The sequence below is a fragment of the Neolamprologus multifasciatus genome, chromosome 18, assembly GCF_963576455.1.
Source record: "Neolamprologus multifasciatus chromosome 18, fNeoMul1.2, whole genome shotgun sequence".
Classification (NCBI taxonomy): domain Eukaryota; kingdom Metazoa; phylum Chordata; class Actinopteri; order Cichliformes; family Cichlidae; genus Neolamprologus; species Neolamprologus multifasciatus.
In genome coordinates, this window is record NC_140456.1 from 5,876,035 (window position 1) to 5,894,215 (window position 18,181).

Below are 18,181 nucleotides of genomic sequence, written 5' to 3' on the forward strand. Positions count from 1 at the left end.
TTAAAAGAATGTGACCATCCTTTGGGTTCTGTTAGACAAGTGGGCGCCACCATTTATCTGCTGTGAATGTTTTACACTGTTTTCTTGTCATGTCAGACTGCTTAAATCATTTTCTGAGAATGTTGTGTGCAAAAGACCTTGTGCCAATAATAGCAGAAACAGACCACATTCTGTGCCCCCACCCTTGTAGGAGGTAGAAAGACAGGGAGCCAAGGTCATAACTTAGGCGCCACGACAGATAAGAGAGTGTGAATGTTTAGGTTTACGACCAGGTGGGGGCCAGTGAAAAGTATAAGAAGCTGTGTAACACATCACCATTTGGAGACTTGCTGTGACCCTCTCTGCATCTCTCCCCATCATGATGGTTTTTATGCTCATTGTGTGAAAATTGTATGGAAATAAAGGATTGTTGATTGAGCATTTATACACCGAGTATTGTCCTTCCTTCAGCCCAAAGATTCAAAGAACTGGGAAAATTCAACAACTTGGTGCCGGTGACCCGGATCTTTGGTGTGCTGAGGAGGGGCAGATTTGGCCTGTGGTGAGATCGTGGGGCGAGGCGAACAGAGGACGGTCCAAACATAAAAAGGTAAGCACAGCCTGTTGTATTATAAATACCAAATGTGCATATTGGGCTTTCCAAATTAATCTGTTCGCTGAGTTACACGTATTTTCACATTAAATTGTCGGTGTCTGGTTTTCGGCGCAAGATACTAACAACATAAGTTGAGGCTGAATTCAAGTGTTATAGGAATTTTCTAGCAAGATACTAATAATATTCTACGTTGAGACTAGAAATCAAGTGTGTTATAGGAACTGGCTCTAGCAAGATACTAATCATATTCTACGTTGAGACTAGGGTGCAGCCCACTTTTACCCTACATAATTAATTTTGTCTATGACTGGCTTCTGTTGCAAGAAATGTGGAAAAACTTTCAAAAAGCGGCCAAAGTGTAGAATATGAAATAGAGGTGAAATAGAGTCTGGCTTATGGTGCGCTTGCATTTTCAAAGGTGAGCTCAGAGGTTTCTGTGTGTGTTTCTGCTGATGAGACGCGCTTGCTGTGTTTCTATGTGAAATATGAACACGGTGACAGTGACGGTTGATGTGTAAATGGGAGGACATTAGAGCAAAGACACATTTTAGGATCAAAGGTTGATGCCTAGTGGACCTGTGGAAATTGGTTTTGTTCATGGTGTTGGCAACCCCCCTGCCTGTGGACGCGCAGTCAGGTCCAGCGGCGTCTGGTTTGCTGAGGTGGTGACTTGGGGACTGAGGACTCCTGCATAGCTACAGAATAATATTGAAAACGTTTGTGTAATCACGGGTTTACATTTTATTCTGGATTAGAACATAGAACAAGACACATTTTGCGAACAAAGGTTGAGTTCTAAGTATAGTAAGAGAATAAGGTTAAATAAGGTTAAATAAGGTTAAAAAGGTTGAAAAAGGTTGTATTCCTCGTTTCAGTGGTTGAAATTGTTGTTTGCCTGTCCCCTGACGAGTGTTAAATTAAATAAAGAGGGTATTTGGAGCCACATAGAGATAGACGGGCTGAATTGGGTATATTACTCTGTGGTGTAAAAAAAAAAAAAAGGAGAGAGAGAAAGATAGGACGGTGTCGTTTGTGTGAAAGCGCCGTTAGAGTCGGCGTCTCGTCTGAAGTACGGGAGTCAATTAAAGTAACGGGATAATTTGTGTATAAAAGTGTGTTTGTGTTGTGCAGAAATTGTGGCAGGAGGCCAACAGAATAATTTGTGTCTAAAAGTGTGGTTGTGTTGTGCAGAAATTGCGGCAGGAGGTCGTGTCGTGAATTGTTGCAAATTGTGAAGTCATTTTGGAGGGTTTAAAGGTGTGTAGTGGTGTGAAAATGTTGGGGTCTAAGTCTAACATAGAAAAAGGGGGTGTGCAGGGTGAGTGGAAAACTTTTGAGAAGCAGAGAGAGGAGTTGTTGAGGGCGCTGCAGGTCATGCGACCTGGGAGTGCGCCAGAGAAAAAATTAGAGGTTGCAGCTGTGGCAAAGGAGAGTAAGGAGTTGTGTGATAAAGAAGGAGTGATTGTAAATATAAGACGTCTTTGTAATATAATAGAGAGTTGAGTGTGAAACGAGGCTGTGTGTGACGACAGCGCGCTGCGAGCTAGTTTAGACGGTGTGTGAACATGCAAATGAGGTGGCTGCTGTGAAGCCCACAGAGGACTTCCTGTTTAGCGTGTTATTGAGTTTTATAAGTATGATTTGCAAACAATGATACATGCCTGTAATTAAAACGCTGATTTTGTTGATTATAATATTATAGATACAGTTTTTGAATGACTACGGTGAATGTTTGATGTTTGGCTGGGTTTTGATATAGGAGAGATGGCTTGGCGGCTGCTGGGGGTGAGTGTCGGTGGCCGGAAATCTGCATGCCCATAAAAGGCAACTGCCTGACTGTGTGAACGATGCACCGAGAGAGAGAGAGTAAAATCTAGGCAGATGAACCAAATGGATGTTTTAAGAAAAATAGTAAATGAATGTTTTAGTCTCTTAATACAGGTGGATTTCTCTCAACCTGGAAACCTGAGTACAGCGGCAAAAGGATAGACTAACAAAATTGGGACGACAGACAGGCCAAGCTCTGGCTCAAAATTTTACAGCTTGACCTCTCACTTCGTCCTCACCCTGAAAAGAAGCTTAAAGGACATCTTCTCCTCCAGTTATCGGTTACCATCACTGGAAATTTTCAGGCAAGTTTTTCACTGAATTGTTTTTGGCACCATGTGTCCCTGAATCTCACAAGCAAGCTCTAATTCCTGGCTGAAGACATGGAATGCTGTTATTTAAGGTGGGAAATCAAAATTTGGGAAACAAAATTAAAAACACACACAATTAGAGAAATGCCTTGTTGGAGAAAAAGTTAAAATAACCCACCCACAAACGCACACACACGCAATGAAGAAACAGCTTACATTCATGAACACGTGAAGATTTTCCAGCAAGGTTAAAGCAGCAAAACTTAACATACACATGTTGTTAAATGATAAAGTTTATCCACTAATAACAAATAAACTCTCTGGGTTGCAGGACAACAACTTGACTTCAAAAAGACAGACACTGGTATGATAAACCAGTGATGAAATAATAAATTTAGTGGTTAAAAGAGTCAAATTGTGACATGTTTTCTTCTGATTGATTAATACAAGTGATTACTGAATGAAATAAAATTCCTTTTTTGAATTATTAAACATGATCTTAAGAATTTTAACGTGTACCTGTGTTGTCCTGTCAACTTGGTGGGTTAGGAGTTGATTATATAGTGAGAAAAAACAAAAAAAGGGGGGGAGAAGGCTGACACAGGGCCTGGCCCCTCTCTGAATAACACAGCCAAAACAACATCATTTTCCTGTTCGTCTGTTTTTGTTTTGTTTTTTCTCTTTATGCTTAATTACAGGCTGCTTTATCGGCCCGGAAAGCCGAGGCTGACCTGGACTCCTGCTCTCCCCTCTACCATCTTTGCTCTCCCTTCTACCATCATTGATGTGACCCTGACCAAATGCTACAGCAGCTGGACCCACAACAACAGCCTGAGAATGTCAACAGTGCTGCAGGAAAAAGATCTCATGCAGCGGAGACGGAGAACGTTAAATCCAAGGCCCGTTTCACTATACGGGGGGATTTCCAGACAGCTTCAGCTGACAGAGCTGTGACGAGACGCCTATTAAGCCCGGATGAAAAGTGAGGCCGAGCAAAAGAATGCTGACCTTAACAACTCTGCATTAAAACTGTGCAGGACAGTGATGGACCAACACGGATGATCGGGCAGCAAAAAGGGCGTGCCAGAGACACGAGGAGTAACTGAGGTCAGGAGGCACCTCAGATTGGACAAAAGCAGCAGAAGAACATAAGCTGAAGGCACAGGTGTCGGGGCTCAGCCAGGAGCTGACCTCTGAGAAGAGCCGAACAGCAGAGCTGCAGAAGGCCGTGGAGCAAAGCAAGGAAAACATCAATAAACTTCAATCTGACGTGTACGGAAAAGACTCTGAGGTTTCTGCCCTCAGTGAGAGCTCGAGACATCAGAGCAGAAACTGAGCATGGCTCAGGAGGAGCTGGACAAGGAGAAGATGCAGGACACTGGAGAAAAGGACTGCCTCAATTGGGGCCAGAACCAGTATGGACAGAACTTTGGGCAGCAGCAGCAAGGGATGCAAACGGACTGGAAAGGGGGAGGCAGGACCCCAGAGCACGCTTCAGGCCCTGGTTTACCCAGAACACCAGAACAGGAAAGTGATGAACACAAACACACACACAAACACACACATCTACATACACTGACTCAGAATTAAGAGAAACACACATACGAACACATATGCACTCATTGATTGACTGAGAAATGACACACACACGCACACAAATCGAAATGCTGATTCAATTCACTGAGAAGTGATCCACACACACACACACTCACATACACATGCTGATGCAATGAAGAATGCTTTACTAACAAATGCTATGCTGATACGCAAAATGCTGCACACAAACGTCCAAATACAGAATTTGTTACAACAACAAGAAGCCATTGATTGTTAATTGGTTAAATGCATTGCATGTCACCCAGAGGGCATTTGTGTAGATTTAGGGGACAGGGTCTAAAGCAGTTTGGTTATGAAAACAATGTCTGTGAGTGATGTCTGTTTATGGCTCAAGGCCTCGACTGAATTGTTTACTGTGCTTCACACAGCCTGATAAGGAGCAGTGGTACAGAGTGAAAATGATGAATTAACGGTGTGAGCCTTATTTCGGAGCGCCACATTTTTGTGATTGAGATTTAATTGAAGGAGGAACACACTGAAAATAAAAAATAAATTTAAAAAAAAAAGAAAAAAAAAGAAAAAGGGGGCCAGCCCTTGGATTTACGTAAGTATCCCAGGTGTATTTAACACAATTGCCTCAGGCTTTAAAGATCTGTACAAAATTCAACAGGAAATCATAGCTTCCCTGTATTTCCTACAATTGTTGGCATGGTGGTGAGTGCTGTTGCTCCACAGTAAGAAGGTCCTGGGTGCAAGTCCACAGTCTGGTTAGTTTGCAGTGGTTTCTCTCTGGGTATTCTGGTTTCCTGCCACAGTGAAAAGTCATGCAGCTGTTAGAGCTAGGTTAATTGATGATTCTAAATTAGCCGTGAATGTAAGTGTAAATGGTTGTTTGTTTCTAGGTGATAGACTGGTGACCTGTTCGGGGTGCACCCTGCCTCGTAACATATCACTTTCTGGTGAAGTTTTGGTTGATTGTGGGTTTTGCTGAACACTAGGTTGATTTTATCAGTGAGGTTTGGATTGTTTTCTTTCTCTAAGAGAGAGAAAGGTGGTTTTATGCTTGGACAGGTTTCTAATGGGCCCCAGTATTTGTTATTATATGAGTATTTTATTGGTTACGTTTGTTTTTGCTTTTGTGTGCACTGAAATAAGAACATCTGAGAGGAGTGATCCACCGGTGGTGATATTTTGGTATTTTGTGAGTTCCTGATTTAACAAATCAGCTCTTTAATCCAGGCCTGAGAGAGTGAACTTTAAAGCGCTATAAAACATTCTTACTGAAAACAGTCGCAAAGTATTTTTCTCCACATTAAAATGGGCTCAGGAGAAAGCCACTTATTGGGGACAATTAGAAAATGAGAGTCCCTGCCTAAAAAAGGATTCAGCGAGGTAATCCGACCTAAAGTTCTTCTTTTTCTTTTTGAAATGACGTCATTTTGCTGAGGGTGGAAATCAAATGCGGCGATGGTTTCCACTATCAGCAAAGAAAGAAAGAATGGATGAATGAATGAATGAATGGAAATAAAAACAAACTGACTGACTGGTAAAAGCTGACAAGACTTGACCACGACTCAAAGTTTACCTCCACCTAGACAGGCCAAAAGGGTGGATGAATTTATATGTTTCTTTTTACAGGAGCAGAAAGATGACAGCAACATCCGAGGTTGCGTGATGATTTAACCTTTTAAATGCCACTTTCTGTGTTTGTGAATCTACCAGGGGTGTGTTATTCATGGGCTTGTGTTGCTCACAGAGATTACTGTGAGAAAGTGTGTATACATCTGCGCAGCGCTAACATTTACATTCTCTTTTCTACAGCATTACAGTTCTTCATGTGGTTTGATGATGTGATTTATGACAGAACAATTGGTTGATGTTGGTTTCTCTACTACAGGATTGATGATGCTGTTACACTGTGTTGTTGGGAAAATATTGAAGGTTACTTTGACGATGTGAATAACGTGAGAAATTTCCTGTGTTGAAACCAGTGTCATTCCTTTTACAGCAGGCTTCATTTTATGGCCTTTTACGGCACCTCTGGAACCTGTCGACCTGCGCCTGACCACCAGGATTGTCTATGTGTGCTCCTAATGTCTGTTTTTTCTAAGAGTGGATGTGGAGGATTCAGCAGAAAACAGACAAGTGACATGAGGAAACAAATAAGATGTAGTGTTTATGGAATAGTTGAATATGAGCTCATAGTGATAAAATGGGTGGAGTGACATTGTTTAAGGGAAGTCACAGATTAAATTGTGGAATAAATTGGGATGATTCATGATTTGGGACAAATTATGGTAATAATAGTGATTTAATGATTGGAGAAAACCTGCACATGATACTTGTCTTTTATGCTGAATACTTTATCACTCTTATGATCTACAGTTGGTTGCAAATGTGAAGTTTGATTTAACAGATTTGTCTTCCAGGATACAGGCTCCAGGTGGAGCTGGGAGGTGAATAAGCTGAACATGTAACTGCTGATTAATGTTTTTACACAGGGTTACAGGTTGGAGTATGGCTGCTCCAAGTGGGAAACCCTGGAGATTGTTTTAGAGAGAATGTGCAACATTCTTGTACATGTCTCATTGAGGAGTTGACACATGGTGGAAGCCATGTGGGGAGAGGAGTGTTATTTTTTAATCTGTAGATGTCGTGAGGTGCCATGACGAGAAGGAGTGGCTGAGAGGATCGTCCACAAGATGGGAGCTGAGGCCAGGAGAGAGGCTTCAGGAGGATCAGAGATCATCTTCAGCACAGCAGACATCACACAGAGAGCTGTGCTACTGAGCTTCCAGGAGATTGAGAGGAGACTTCCCACAGCATGATTTTAAATATAATGAGAGATTCATCGTTGACATTGAGGAAGACAACTAAGGTGTACGACGTGCTCTGCCTTAAATCTTCAGCAGCGTTGGACGTGACAACTCGAGGGATGGAGAGAGCGTGCCAAGCTCTAAAAGTGACAGCGCAGAGGAAATCCAGCGATGGAATTGTGTTTCTGTGTGAAGCACAAATACTAGGAGACTGGGAAATAGTTGACACCACTTTTCCACCCTAGAATGTATGTTGTAAGTGATCTCTCTAAAGAGAGATCAAAGGGGGAATTGTGAGATCATTATTCTCCTTATATTTTTAGGTTAAAGAACATGACCATTGTTGTAGTATGTTAGACAAATGTTCCAGTATATCTCTGGGGATTAAAAGAATGTGACCATCCTTTGGGTTCTGTTAGACAAGTGGGCGCCACCATTTATCTGCTGTGAATGTTTTACACTGTTTTCTTGTCATGTCAGACTGCTTAAATCATTTTCTGAGAATGTTGTGTGCAAAAGACCTTGTGCCGATAATAGCAGAAACAGACCACATTCTGTGCCCCCACCCTTGTAGGAGGTAGAAAGACAGGGAGCCCGAGGTCATAACTTAGGCGCCACGACAGATAAGAGAGTGTGAATGTTTAGGTTTACGACCAGGTGGGGGCCAGTGAAAAGTATAAGAAGCTGTGTAACACGTCACCATTTGGAGACTTGCTGTGACCCTCTTCAGGCATCTCTCCCCATCCGGATGGTTTTTATGCTCATTGTGTGAAAATTGTATGGAAATAAAGGATTGTTGATTGAGCATTTATACACCGAGTATTGTCCTTCCTTCAGCCCAAAGATTCAAAGAACTGGGAGAATTCAACAATAGATAGAATTTACTATATAGCTGGATGAACATGAAAAATATGTCTATAATAACAAATGACCATGAGAGCCAGTAGAATTAATTCAACTGGACACTCAAAAGACGTTTGTTGTTGTTCAGCAGAACAGTGTCCAGTATGTTGGCTGTTATACTTTGTTGTGTTTGAAAATAAAAGTTGGGCTGATTTTAACATCATTACAAAAAGTGTTGTTAATTATTTTTAATCATATTCAGGTTACCACAAATAGTTTTTTCATTTAGTTGAACTTGAAATGTTTGTCAGTAGGTAAACAATTAAAATTGTACAGTCAGAAATATCAAGTTATTCTTAATACTGCAGACTTGCAATGTGTAAGTTGTCCTAACAGTCATCTTAAGTAAGCTTTACTTAGTTTTTTGAGGCAACGAGTTTCCTCAATTTTTTTCGAGTTCTGGGAACTAACAAGGCTGTACAGTGTACTCAAAATGAGCCAGGTACAGCGTGTGGTGGTGGTGCACATGCATAGACCATGGTGTGGTGGCAGGTTGAAAGGTTGTGGTGGTGGATGCATGACTTGTCTTAGCAGTAAAAATCCATCTGCAACTGAACTTGTCTCTCAAGAGTGACTTATAATTTACTGTGATGTTCAGAAGCTGGCCTCTCAGATGACTCCATCATATCCAGAATTCTTTTCTTCATCTGTATGTCCACCTCTGCAACATTACGCAAATGTGTTTCAGTTGAAAGTCTTCTTTTAAGTCTGTCCTGTCTGTAGCCCTTGAGTTTTGCCTTGACAAAAGGTAGAATAATGAAAAAGAAATGAACCACAATAAATGTTAAAAATAAATGAGTGGTGGAATGCCAAGATGAATATTTCCTTAAGTGCTCCACTTAAATATTTTAGGTTAAGTGTTCTCTTTTCCTATACTTTTAAGTGTACAACATTGTTGAGGTAGGGATTGAAGAGCAACACAGTTACACTGCAGATTGAGATGAATATAAATGTGTGATTATGATGACTTGGTATAGGTTAAGCTACACAGTAGTTAAAGAAATGAAGGCGAGCTGTATGATTACTAGGTGAAGGCTAAAGGAAACGCGCGTATGCGTCTCCCGGTCCCCCAAGCGAGGGCCGTGGCAAATGAGTTCGTGAGAGATTCGAACTGGCGGCCCTCTGTACCAGAGACTTCCGCCACATGTCATACGCCAAGCGGCCGGCCGAGAGATCGATTGAAAAAAAGGACATTTATCTTTTCTTCTTCAGCCAGCTTCTTTTCTCATCGTTTTTACAAAGTACACATTAAGCTTCTTCTGCAATATTCTTACACACTAATTACACATGGAAACCTACACTGTACAATGGAATATTGGGTTTCATTTTAAATATTAAATAGGCTCAACTCAATTTTTCACTATTTCTTATTAGAACTACATTTAAATAACTTACCAGTACTTTTTATGCAAAAATGCTGACAAACTCCATTTATTTCACTTGTCTTAACTTAGAAAAACCAACTAAGCTGGAAGTTTTGCTTCACAGGGCGGAAGGATGAAAGATGTGTTTTGAAAATGCCACGTCACTACCGTCCTCCTCCCTCTCAGATCAGTCCGCATGTTCACGGTGCCAGCATTTGTTATGGAATATGTTGAGCAAACCTGGAGAAGCCTCAGCTCAACATATTATTGTCATTGCTGTGGATCTTTACCTGATACACTGACTTGGTGAGTAAATGTTTACTCTTATTCAAACTGATTTTGTGGCTTCTCTTAGTTTAGCACCAGGATTATAATCTTGCTAGCTAGTTAGCGTTAGCCTAGAGTTGCTGCTGCCGCTGGGCTCATGTTACTTAAAAATTAACACCACAGCCTTAAAAACCTTACATAAAACTATGTCTGTGAAATTTTCTGTTGATTGTTTGAAATAAAAAAGTGAGATAAGAGCCCAGACAAAAGTCTTCGGGAGGTGTAGCCGTTAGGGGTAGGGTGGGGTGTGGGGGGTATTTTCAATCCATAGCCATAACTAACTAACTAATTATATATATAATGTTTAACCTGAGTAGCAAAAGAGTGCAGGGGGGTTGAAAACAATAAGCCAGGAGTTAGCTGTGCTCCTGGACTCTATCAAGCCTTGACCTCCCGGTCAGCTATTGCGCTGGTGGATAACAGAGCTCTCCGAAAACGTGGAAGCACTTTTGCAAATATGTGATATTTTTATAAATTAAGTAGATGTTTGAGCATTACACAGCTACATTCTCGCCTGAAAATATCTTAAAAGGTTATTTTGTGACCCAGAAAGGGTAGTCTGGGGAAAAGGAGGAGGGTGGTCATTAGAGCCTGTGCATACTTGTAAACGCAGCAATGGCAGAGGAGCGCGGCTAAAAAACGTATTACTTTTTCTGGGTCACAAAATAAACTTTTAAGATATTTTCAGGCGAGAATGTAGCTGTGTAAAGTTCAAATATCTGCTCGATTTATCAAGACATCACATATTTGCAAAAATGCTCTGATGTTTTCGGAGACGTCCATTTTTTTTTCACGCTTTGTGGCAGCTTTTGAACATCTGTGGCATCTATTAATGTCAAATCTAGCCTTTATTTAACAACATAAGCAATCTCTATGTTACAATAATTGCACAGCCATTAAGGATAAAATCAGTTTCTGAAAACTGTTCTGCTTTTTCTCCCTCTGCTTGCTTCTTACTGTCTTTGAGGATCGGGATCAGCACTCCTGTTGTTGGACAGAAAGACATCAACTCAGTGGTAAGTATTTCGGTTTTCCAATATATTAGCAACTGTCAGTGACATTTATATTAATCAGGCTGAACTTTAATCATACTTTGGATCAGCCTGTTTTACTTATCGTTTTATTTGTGCTTTGGTTTGGGGAAGTTGTTTCTTTACTGATCTTTTCCTGTCTTCTGTTATTAGACTTGAGATATGACTGCACTATGCTGTTGCTGGTGACTCCAGTTAATTCTACAAGACATGCTGTGTAAGTAAACAAACAACAACAGTTTGGTCTGCATTTCTTGAAAGATCACATCCCCCAAACTTAGTTTAGAGGGTCTACACTGTATATAGTGAAGTCTGCAAGTTTTCTAACAGCAAAATTTGTTTTGTTCCCAAATCATTTTGCACATCATTAGAATGAAAGTTATTGGCCATGTTTGCATAGCCCTTTTTAAAATGATGCTTTCATGGCATTATTGTGTGTCGGGTGGGGGTCAGGGCTATCCAGACTGACAATTGGGACATTGAATGTCACCTCTCTGGTGGGGAGGGAGCCTGAGATTGTGTAAATTGGAGTCTGTTTTATACCAAATGCAGAAAAAAATGTTTTAAGAAAGCAATTAAGTTCATGTTCCAAAAAATATGATTGTTTGCTCGCAGGACACCAGGAGAGATGAGTCCTCCGTCACAGATGGTGTGGTCAGTGAAGATGGTCGCCTGCAGGTTCAAGCTCATTGCATCTCCAACCCACATCCACTGCCACTGTACTTAAGGGAAGTTAAAGACCTTCTTCTGCACCTACATTTGGATCACCTCGATCCATGACAGTCATTCGGGCAGTAATGCCTGGACTGGAAACAAGCCATCCTTAAAACATTACAACATTCCAGCTCCTGTGTTGGAATGAAAAACAAATGTGTTGTTTAAATCAGAGACTGCACTTGTGACAGAACAATAAATATTTTATTTTGATTATATAAGTAATGTAAGTACAAAACAAACTTGTGGTAGGCCTAAACTTATTTTCAGAATAATTACATCTGAGACTTTGTTTCATTGTAAGATTATAACAGTGATGGCAATATAATTGTTTGTTGTTCAGCAGAACAGTGTCCAGTATGTTGGCTGTTATACTTTGTTGTGTTTGAAAATAAAAGTTGGGCTGATTTTAACATCATTACAAAAAGTGTTGTTAATTATTTTTAATCATATTAAGGTTACCACAAATAGTTTTTTCATTTAGTTGAACTTGAAATGTTTGCCAGTAGGTAAAGAATTAAAATTGTACAGTCAGAAATATCAAGTTATTCTTAATACTGCAGACTTGCAATGTGTAAGTTGTCCTAACAGTCATCTTAAGTAAGCTTTACTTAGTTTTTTTGAGGCAACGAGTTTCCTCAATTTTTTTCGAGTTCTGGGAACTAACAAGGCTGTACAGTGTACTCAAAATGAGCCAGGTACAGCGTGTGGTGGTGGTGCACATGCATAGACCATGGTGTGGTGGCAGGTTGAAAGGTTGTGGTGGTGGATGCATGACTTGTCTTAGCAGTAAAAATCCATCTGCAACTGAACTTGTCTCTCAAGAGTGACTTATAATTTACTGTGATGTTCAGAAGCTGGCCTCTCAGATGACTCCATCATATCCAGAATTCTTTTCTTCATCTGTATGTCCACCTCTGCAACATTACGCAAATGTGTTTCAGTTGAAAGTCTTCTTTTAAGTCTGTCCTGTCTGTAGCCCTTGAGTTTTGCCTTGACAAAAGGTAGAATAATGAAAAAGAAATGAACCACAATAAATGTTAAAAATAAATGAGTGGTGGAATGCCAAGATGAATATTTCCTTAAGTGCTGCACTTAAATATTTTAGGTTAAGTGTTGTCTTTTCCTATACTTTTAAGTGTACAACATTGTTGAGGTAGGGATTGAAGAGCAACACAGTTACACTGCAGATTGAGATGAATATAAATGTGTCATTATGATGACTTGGTATAGGTTAAGCTACACAGTAGTTAAAGAAATGAAGGCGAGCTGTATGATTACTAGGTGAAAGCTAAAGGTGCTAAAGGAAACGCGCTTATGCGTCTCCCGGTCCCCCAAGCGAGGGCCGTGGCAATGAGTTCGTGAGGGATTCGAACTGGCGGCCCTCTGTACCAGAGACTTCCGCCACATGTCATACGCCAAGCGGCCGGCCGAGAGATCGGTTGAAAAAAAGGCCATTTATCTCTTCTTCTTCAGCCAGCTTCTTTTCTCATCGTTTTTACAAAGTACACATTAAGCTTCTTCTGCAATATTCTTACACACTAATTACACATGGAAACCTACACTGTACAATGGAATATTGGGTTTCATTTTAAATATTAAATAGGCTCAACTCAATTTTTCACTATTTCTTATTAGAACTACATTTAAATAACTTACCAGTACTTTTTATGCAAAAATGCTGACAAACTCAATTTATTTCACTTGTCTTAACTTAGAAAAACTAACTAAGCTGGAAGTTTTGCTTCAGAGGGCGGAAGGATGAAAGATGTGTTTTGAAAATGCCACGTCACTACCGTCCTCCTCCCTCTCGGATCAGTCCGCATGTTCACGGTGCCAGCATTTGTTATGGAATATGTTGAGCAAACCTGGAGAAGCCTCAGCTCAACATATTATTATCATTGCTGTGGATCTTTACCTGATACACTGACTTGGTGAGTAAATGTTTACTCTTATTCAAACTGATTTTGTGGCTTCTCTTAGTTTAGCACCAGGATTATAATCTTGCTAGCTAGTTAGCGTTAGCCTAGCGTTGCTGCTGCCGCTGGGCTCATGTTACTTAAAAATTAACACCACAGCCTTAAAAACCTTACATAAAACTATGTCTGTGAAATTTTCTGTTGATTGTTTGAAATAAAAAAGTGAGATAAGAGCCCAGACAAAAGTCTTCGGGAGGTGTAGCCGTTAGGGGTAGGGTGGGGTGTGGGGGGTATTTTCAATCCATAGCCATAACTAACTAACTAATTATATATATAATGTTTAACCTGAGTAGCAAAAGAGTGCAGGGGGGTTGAAAACAATAAGCCAGGAGTTAGCTGTGCTCCTGGACTCTATCAAGCCTTGACCTCCCGGTCAGCTATTGCGCTGGTGGATAACAGAGCTCTCCGAAAACGTGGAAGCACTTTTGCAAATAGGTGATATTTTTATAAATTAAGTAGATATTTGAGCATTACACAGCTACATTCTCGCCTGAAAATATCTTAAAAGGTTATTTTGTGACCCAGAAAGGGTAGTCTGGGGAAAAGGAGGAGGGTGGTCATTAGAGCCTGTGCATACTTGTAAACGCAGCAATGGCAGAGGAGCACGGCTAAAAAACTTATTACTTTTTCTTTACAAACTGTGTGTGTAGTGTTTAATCGCAGCCACAGATTGACAGCAAATATCTCGATTAGCTTCAGTGCATCTGTAATAAATATGTGCAAGTTTCAGTGCTTCGTTTAAACTGTATGATACTTATACTGACCCAGGGTCAGTGTAAAATACAATCCTAGCTGGGTGAACAAAGCCTGGCTCCTTTAATCCTGCATGACAAACCTCAGGATGCAGGTTATTATTACTCTTTCCTGCTGGCACACCTGTCACACCTGAGAGTCAGCTAGAAACTTACAGTGACGTGGACATCATGCAAAGACTGCCAGACTCTGTAATACTGTAAATGATCAGTGACTCAGGTTAACACTAAACTTTAAACAGTCCCTCTGTGTCTCTGTGTGCTGAACATTTAGGATTGAGTCAGGCTGCATTGACTTTATTTATTGGGACTTTAATGTGTTAAAAGCAGGTTGAAGACGGCTCAGAAACATTTGAAGATTAAAATTTAGCATTATGGCTGCTGGTGGTTTGTAAAGCCTCTACTCAGCTGTATTTTTGTTACTAATTTATGTTTGTTGTTGTTTAACACAGATTTCAGAAGAGCAAATATGCTTAATAGTTTAACTAGATTTCATTTGTCAGTGTGGGACTGCTGAGTCACCTGAAGAACTCATTTCCTTCATTCTCCACATGATGTTCATTTACAGAAATGTTTCACAGGAACTGATTCCTCCCAAAAGGGTGAACTAGTGTGTTTCCATAGATTATCTCTGTATGAATGTACTTCTTAAATGAAGGCAAGTGTTTGTCCTTTTTTGTTCTTCAGTTACAGTACGTGATATCAAGGGCAGGCGGTCAACACTGGGGGAAGACAAGAAGCAGACGTACTTCCAAGAGGGAGCTGCAGTGAGGACACAGCCAGGTCACTGAGGTCAGAGGTCAGAATCTGAAACAGCTCGTGTTTATATTTTAGTTTGATTTATAAAAAATCAAAATGTATTTATGAAGAAACCTTTAAATAATAGTCATAATTATGATTATTATAAGAAATATCCAACATTTAAGTGGATTTTCTGTTACACATATTGTGTTAGCCCTGCAATAAACTGGCAGCCTGTCCTGTCTTTGTCCTGTATCAGCTGGGATAGGCTTCATCCTCCCGCAACCCTGAATTGGATACATTGTATTCCAATTATGTAATCTGATCATTTACAAACTCAAGGTATCTAATCAAAATGTAAGTAATAATTATAAAATGGGAAAGCAGAAATAAGTGTGACATAAACGTAAATGTGTTAGCTGACATAGAGGACAGCTACATGCAGTCTGAAAAACCTTTGTTGTCAAGTTTGCAGGTCTATCAGCATGAGACATTCTTACATAGAAGAGACTGTTAAAGTCTCTAACTCAGTGAAGCATTATTGGTCCAGTCTGTTTGGATAAATATAGTAAGTTGATGTTTGTCCATTTATTGACACATTTTCTTAAGTGCTTATCCAGTTCAGGATCACAGTGGAGCTGCAGCTGGATATGTTCACTAAATAAACCTTACAAACGTTAACAATAAACCTGCATCCCTGTATGTTGTTGTCCACAGGATGAGAAAATCAAACTGGAACACTGTGGAACATGTTAATAAATGTTTGTGTTTATCCCTGTGTCTTTCACAGGAGGCGCTGGACGGTTTCCCTAATAGTTCCTGGTGAATCAAAGCAGAACCATAAAGGTTGCTGGACTGCATGATGGCCTTACCCCTGAGCAGTCATCCTGTTAAAGGAGGAACCAGTTAGAAGCTGTTTTCCAAGTAGCTGAGCAGATTTCATCTCAAGTAAGCGATTAACTGTTTGTTCATCTGTTCTGCCACTTAAAGAGCATTTAAGGACGTCTTTTGAGTGTCCAGTTGAATTAATTCTACCGGCTCTCATGGTCATTTGTTATTATAGACATATTTTTCATGTTCATCCAGCTATATAGTAAATTCTATCTATTTAGTAATATCCGTCAGCTATAAAATGTAATATAAATATAAAAAATATCTAAATATCTCCTGCCCTTTATATTTTAATGATGTAAGTCTGTTATCGTGTTACATTAGCATTCCTCACATATCAATGAGATGCTGTACAGTACAATCCTACTGACACAGCAGAGGGATAACGACGGCTATTCAACATCGTTACACGACACATTCGAGCGGCATGACACAGACAAAGTGACTAAATCATCTTTTTTGTGGTTTATTGTCTTCAAACCAGCAGACAAAGCTGATGGCAGAAGATGTCGGAGAAGAACTTCAGGCCGTGTACTCTATAGGTATTTTTTTCTTGTTATCAAAAGACATTTGGAGTGACGGCTTCTACAACTGGTTGTGCTAAAGTAAAGCTTACAGTCTAAGAAATCACAGTGTTGATATTCAGCACAAAGAGAAAAGCTCACTTGTTTGAATTTATTTACAATCATAGTTTTATAAATCCTGACTGTAAACATCTTCTACAGCTTTGATATTGTTTGACACTAGATATCAGGTTTAATTTAAAGGTTTCTGTGTCCCAATGAGCCATTTACACTGACCAGTGTTTGCATTTAACTGGAACACATTCATTATTTAGTTCCAACATTTCTAAGAGAAATAACTGAATGTAAAAAAATGGCAGCACTCAGGCCAGGTTTATAGAGATATATGCATGCATTATGAAATTTATGTATCCCAGATAATTGTTATTCATCTAGTCATGGCAGACCCACCCCTTCCTCCCAAGTTAACTGCAACCCAAAAGAACTAGTGGGGCTATTTACACACTCACAACCAGTGTGGGGTAAAAAGAGCCACCAAAAAGCTGTCAGCCACAGATGTGCTAGAAGAGTTAGAAACTCTACTTATGGAGAAACTTTCTAAGTCTAACAGGGGACAGGTACTCCTGCCCAAATAACATGATATAACCCCACATACAGCCCAGCCATAAAATGAACCAAGTCATTTAGTTAAAGACAGCATGGGACCAAATGCATGTAACCAGCCTGCACCAACCTGGCATTTCTTCCTCCTGAATTAAAGGAATGAATGGATGAAAGTTAAATGACTACAAACCTAAAGCCACTAGTTCCCACACTGGAGTTCCCTGACACTGTGTGTTAACCGTCTTTAGCTTGTATCAACAGTTGTAACAGGCTAAGCCACCTGAGACACTGCATTGAATGATTGTTCCTGTCTTAAAGATTTCAGCTGACTGGTTTCAGCTCAGATGTTCTGCTTTTTCCTTTCAGTAGATCAAAGCAGCTCGTGCTCCTTCTGCTTCTATTTTAATGAGAAGAAGAAGAAGAAGAAGACTGCTTCAGCGAGGTGGCGTTCATGGTCTCAATGAACAGTCATGGTCACACACTGCATGTGGTTTTAAAAGCAACATGTCTGTTCACCACAACAATGGAGATGTGTAATATTAGTGCAGCTACGGTTTGTTCTTGAACATCAGTTCTGTTTTCTACTTTGATCACTTAGACCAAAAAAGTGTTGTTTTCAGATTCTTTCTTTTAAATCTATAAAGCACCTGTTCATTTTTTATTACAATTAGTTTCACATAAATGTTAGTGTTTCCTTTATGATCTTTTAATGCTTACACTACACTGTACATGTCTACATTAGAGACATTTCTGTTACCTGTTTCTGTTGACTCAGAGTTGTGAAATGTTCTTTTATTTGATGCACAATATGAAGTTCATAATTTTCTTACAAATAAAACTATAATGACAAACATGAACAGCTGTGCTTATTTCTGAGACATGATTTTGTTTTTTGAATGTGTTCATATTTAGACAGTGTGCATTTGTATGCTGAAACTGTAATGGTGAACCTGAGGTGATGGTCAACAGAAGGCAAATATATATCAATATAAAACAATATTGAAGTAACGTCTTTACCCTGTGCAGCGTGTGGACGCGCTGTGCACACAATCACCTTATTTACTGTAGTAAACGTGCGCCGCTAGCTCACGTGACTGACTGTCTCCATGGTTACATCGTATATTATTAGCTATGTAAACAGTTTCCAAAGATAGCGCCATAGCTCTCTACAGCTGTAACACTTTCACACTTTGCAAATCATTTCATGTTTTTGATAGTTATGAAGACAGAATATGTTTTTAAGGTC

The 18,181-nt window shown here is 39.9% G+C and overlaps 2 long non-coding RNA genes across 7 annotated transcripts; both read left to right on the forward strand.

Annotated features, from left to right (window-relative positions):
- The first annotated feature begins 1,633 nt into the window (after positions 1–1,633).
- LOC146497198 (uncharacterized) lies at positions 1,634–17,792 on the forward strand. Of its 6 annotated transcripts, XR_014870735.1 has the most exons (5): positions 11,967–13,379; positions 14,864–14,975; positions 15,708–15,865; positions 16,293–16,350; positions 17,302–17,792. It is a non-coding gene; the product is annotated as an uncharacterized LOC146497198 (long non-coding RNA). The 6 variants fall into 6 exon arrangements; XR_014870734.1 differs by lacking the exon at positions 11,967–13,379 and adding an exon at positions 1,634–9,679 and having other exon boundaries at positions 14,864–15,865; XR_014870733.1 differs by having other exon boundaries at positions 14,864–15,865.
- Positions 9,760–11,872, forward strand: LOC146497199 (uncharacterized). The gene is made up of 3 exons (XR_014870741.1): positions 9,760–10,716; positions 10,885–10,948; positions 11,347–11,872. It is a non-coding gene; the product is annotated as an uncharacterized LOC146497199 (long non-coding RNA).
- Positions 17,793–18,181: the final 389 nt, after the last annotated feature.